A 5,622-nucleotide genomic window follows, 5' to 3' on the forward strand; every position below is an offset into this window, starting at 1 on the left:
TATACGGTTCTGATCTCTAGTCAAAAAGATTAAGTTCCTTGACCTAAAAAGGACCGACGATTGCATTGCCTGGATAATAACGTCTCATATCGACGCTGATTCACATCTGGGACCTAATTCAAGTACTTCCGACTTGTCCACATGCCTCAGAGCGATAACCACAAGAGCGGTGTCAGTTACGTCCTTTCTTGGCCCCCTTCTAATTCCTTCTTTTCATTGAAATAGAAGAATCTTGGGGCCTGTAACAGAATAAATACTTATGTTCTGGTTTATAATAAATCTATTATGAGCCGAAGAAACTAATCATTTGGTCAAATAAACGGAACAAATAAACAAAAATACATTTTTATATTTTATATTTTATATTTTATATTTTTTATATACATACAATATAGAATTTGTTTTTATGTAAACTATATACATAAAGTATGTGTTTATTACATACATGCAATAAAGATATGTTATTTAAAAGTATGTAAAAAATGATATAATTCAAAATTTTTGTACTTATATGTTCTTTGTGTAATAATATTACTTGAAAATATATTTTATGCAACGGAAGTTTCTTCAATAACAATATAATTGAATTATATAATATGTACAGAAAAAATTTATACAATATTGATATAATAATATTAAATTGCAGTAATATTTCATATTGTAAATGTTGTAATATTATTACATAATTATATGCATGATATGTAACAGTTCTATATCAAAGTAACTTGTGTTATATTATTTGTTATTTTCACGTTATATTACTGCAACAAACAGTGTTTACTGTTGTCTTCAATAAATTCTTGATAAAAAGAACGTTAGAGAAGAGAAGTTTTTGGCTTCTCAATATATTATCTATGCTAAAAAATGAGATCTTTTCTAAATTTTTTACGTTTTATTTTTAGATACTTTTTGTTTTAATTCCGAATATAATTTATAGACGAAATTCTTGCATCGCTTTCTAAACACTTTTTTATCTTGTAATGAAATAATGTTATTTAATCTTATAATGTTTTTCACTGGTAGAACTGGTGTGTAGTCAGTGCATATTAAAACTTGTTGTACACTAACCTAATTTGAATGTAAAAGTAGGATATCTCAATTAATAAAATATTCTATGTATATTTTATCAAATAGCACAATAAAATGTATTGAGAATTTGCGATTTAATTTGTTTCTACATTTTATTAAACATACATCTTTATCGTCGATTTATTGTATACAATGGCTTTAGAATGCGCACCAACTCTGTCATGAAAAACACTATTAACTGATTCAATTTGCTTTCACACTGATAGCCCAAATATGGATTAATAGCCAAATAATTTGATATATTATGATTTACAGGATTTGGAGACATTGGTAATGTCTCGGCTAAGCCATGCGCAGCGACACTGTCGCGGGGAGCCGGCGAGTTCTGAGGGATCAAGATTATTGGATCTCAATAAGGACTGAACTAATCAGGTTCTAAGTGTGCTCAATCGATTGCATCTGCTCGGAATATATAATGAAAGTGTTTTTATTTTTTCTCTATGTGCCCTACGAGCGGAAATATTGCAATGCAAAATCTGAATCTTTGATATTTTTATTATCGTTGACCAGAGAAAAAATGTACTCTTGTCTGGTATTAGATGGCGGTAGAAGTGCCCGGATGCCTGCACATTCCAGTTATAACGTTTGGTAGCTTGCGGCGGTGTACGGGGCGCGGAGCGTTTCCTACTCCCCGCGCATCAAACTATCGATGGCGGATATTCAGCGCTTTAAAAATTAATGTTTTAATTGCAAAAATTGAGAAATAGTCGAGAATTTTTCGAGAACTATGCTAGGAAATGATAATAATAAAGTGATTTCTTTGTTATTTAAACTTATTTATTTACAACTTAACATAACAAAAGAAAACCGAATGGAAATGAAATTATACGTTGTTAATTAAGCTTTTAAATTTCTTTGTTATTTAAACCTATTTATTTACAACTTAACATAACAAAAGAAAACCGAATGGAAATGAAATTATACATTGTTAATTAAGCTAAACTAGGAAATGATAATGAAGAAGTGATTTATTCGACCTCGATTTCCATTTGTTTATAACTTAATATTTAATAAAAAGAGATCGGAGGAAAATGAAATTATATATTGATATTTGTTAACTGAGTTAGGAAATGGTAAGCAATTTACTTGATAAAGCAATTTATTTGATAACGATTTCTATTTGTTTATGACTTAATATTTAATAAAAGGAGATCGGAGGGAAATGAAATTATACATTAATATTTATTAATTAAGCTAAGATTTGTTAATTAAATTAAGAAATGATAATGAAAAAGTGATTTATTTCTATTTATTTATAATTAAAAATAACGAATATTTAAAATCCAATAGAAATAAAGATATACAGAAAATTTAATATATATACAGAATACAAATTGAACACTAGTATTTGTTAATTATTATCTTCGGAAAATACAGATGACTGTCATCTTGACGTTTTTACCGATTCAAGTAATCATATTTTTAATTCTCTGTCTGTTTTAAAATTTATTATACAAAAATTATTTCATAAAGAAAAAGAGCCATAGGGACTAATTTTGGCCTTCTCCAAATTTCGTGCAAACACATGAAAATCTATTTCTTGAAGTCAATTATAAGATAAATTGTTCATAAGAACGTTCATCACTACAAAATGCGTGATATCAGTACAAATTTATTTTTTAAAAAAAGGTAAAAAAGAACATGCTTCTCGAATAAAATCTAAATATTCAACCTAATTAATAATATTTTTAATTTTTCTTCAAAAATTTTCTTTATTGAAGATCTTATTCCAACCCAAATAAAAGCAACTTTAATTCTCTGTCAAAAATTATTACTCTTCGAAAAAATTAATATATCAAATGAAAAATTCAGATGCTACAATCATCAATTCAGATGCTCTTAACTAATTAAGTTAAATTTTGTCAAATTAAAAAATAAAACACAAATGGTATTCTTGTTTAACACAAAACATTATCACAAAATTATATTACCTTGCTCAATTTAAATGTTACCACAAAAAAAATTAAAGAATTATCGTATCAAATGAAAATTTAATTTAAATAGAAAAATTTTTCATGTAAAAACACTTGATACTTTGGTTCACAGTCGCCATTAATTGTTGTTTTGAATATGCCGTCATTAATTGTTTTGAATATGTTTCTGAAATGTTCTTGTCTTACTGACTGATGATTTAGAAAATCATGTATAAGTTTCTGAGATATAACTTCAATATTTCTTGATAAAATCTCAAATTTTTGGTATTGATTAAATGTGTATGTCATTCACTTAATTTAGCAATGATACTGCTAAATTAAGTGAATGACATACACATTTAATCAATACTAAATGAGGAACGTCAAGTTCTAATTTTGTATACAATCTGTTATTAATTCCTATCATTACACTGACATTGTCAATAGCAATTCCTAGATTGCATAAGAATAATTTATACAATGTTAAAGTATCTTTAACTACATTTGCTATTGATTCCACATCACATGTAGGTAATTCTAATAAAAATAAAAAAGTTGAAATAATTTTATCATTATTGTTATCAAAATAATCTATTCCAATTCCTAAAAACTTTGTATATGTTATATATATAATATCTGTTGATTCATGTAAAAATAAGCTAACTTTATTAAAACCAGTATTGATTGAATTTAAATCAAGCTGAAAATGAAGATATAAAGCACATTGAATTATAAACTGAATTAAACATCTGCATTTGAGGCTATGAATTTTCAAATGGGTAAACATATTAAGAATTTTAAGCACCATATATGTGAACCATATATGTGAACACATCAAATACGATAAAGAAAGACAAGATCAATCAAATTTTGGATGTTACAAATAATACATTATATATTCTTTTATTAAATCAATTTATTCCAGATATGATTGTGAGCTGATAACTTTCGGTTTCAACACATTCTGAAACGCTAATAATCCCCCCTAAATTAAATTAGAAGGAAAGTAAAAAATTTAATGCGAAAAATATTACCTCAGTCAGAATTCGAACCTGGGACCTCTCAACTTTCCGAAAAGAGTGTCTTAGTTGTCACATCCTTATTTTAAGAAACGGAGACGGTGGACGCAGAGCTGGGGCTCCTTGCGGTGATTATAATATATTTGAGCGAGAAAAGAATGGGAATCGGAGTGATAAACCTTTTATTCCCGTCAGAGGGGAGTCGCCTTTATGCGCTGAGTTACTTTTGCGTAATAAAAATTTAAAAAAAAGGAAAAATATTACAGGAGAAAAATACGGGCGAAACGTGTGTTTTAACGTTTTTTATTGCAAAAAAAGGTAAAAATAATAAAGAAAACAAAAATAAAATAATAGAAACACAATTTTGAGTTCAACAGCTCGACGGGAGTGGCACCACTTTTATTATGCGGATCATTGCCTCTATACGGACCTTTGACTAGGACTGATAGTAACTTCAGACGTGTCGCCAAGCTGGAAGATTAGGCTCCGCTCCAGACAGTAATTTTCTGCGAAAGTGAGAAGCTTTGACTATAGTATATGCACGTTTACAGTGTGCAACAATTAGTAAAGGTCTCTGCTCCCCGAGGAAACTATTCAAAAGATTTTAGAATCTATTAATTTGCAAGGTACTATGATTCTGTACTTGAATAAACTTAGAAAACCAAATAAGGGGAAAATAGAAGAAGAAAAAGAAGGACGGGCAATGCTTACTACAAGCATGGCAACTTTCGTATTTGAACTTGTCACAATCTTTATTGTTCCTAACAATCTTCAGGCAATTTTATCGGCAATACCGAAAGTATGCATTTCCTATAGAAAAAATAAAGAACTAGCAGTGTCCATGTGTTTATAATCAAAGATACGGACGATCCGCGGAAGAGCTAAGTGAATATTTCGGTAGCGGATCTGGGTGATTGGCGGAAACCGGGTGATATTCCGGGATCTCCTGTGTCCACCGAGGATCAACGAAGACTCGGGGTCAAAAATCTCTACGTAGTGATATTCTCTTACCAGATTTCGCGACCAGCCCTTCTAGTGCGGCCTATTTTGCGCTCCTGCGAACATTTTCTTATAATGTGCTGCAATATTTACAAGTAAACTCTCACAAATGAAAGTGCACAAATGCTAGCGGAACAGTTTAGTCGTCCTATTTACTCGCAACGCGATACACTGGGAAGAGAGAAATAACGCGAAGAAATAATCCTATCCCTTTCCTTTGTGAGGCGTAGTCAGTGCTGCCAGATAGTTGAAAAATTGGACGGTAAATGGTAAACCAAAAAGCAGTAGATTTGAAACTCAAAGCGGTAGTTTTTTTCAAAAAATTTTGTAAAACTGTTAGAAAATAAAAAAAAAATATTGTAATTGTAATACATATTGAAAACAACTCAGTAGCAAATAAAGTAGAAATTATAATAAAAAGAATGTACTCATTTTTCTTTAATCTTTATTTAGTCTCATTGAAAATTAGTATTACAAATTTTATAAAAAGTAACAGAAAAAAATATTCTAATCTGTAAAATAAATAATTCAAATACTTATTATAAAAATAATACAACTTTCAATAATTTCATTATTATGAAGAATTAGAAATTATAATTTAT

The sequence above is a fragment of the Atta colombica genome, unplaced genomic scaffold, assembly GCF_001594045.1.
Source record: "Atta colombica isolate Treedump-2 unplaced genomic scaffold, Acol1.0 scaffold12, whole genome shotgun sequence".
NCBI classification, from domain to species: Eukaryota; Metazoa; Arthropoda; class Insecta; order Hymenoptera; family Formicidae; genus Atta; species Atta colombica.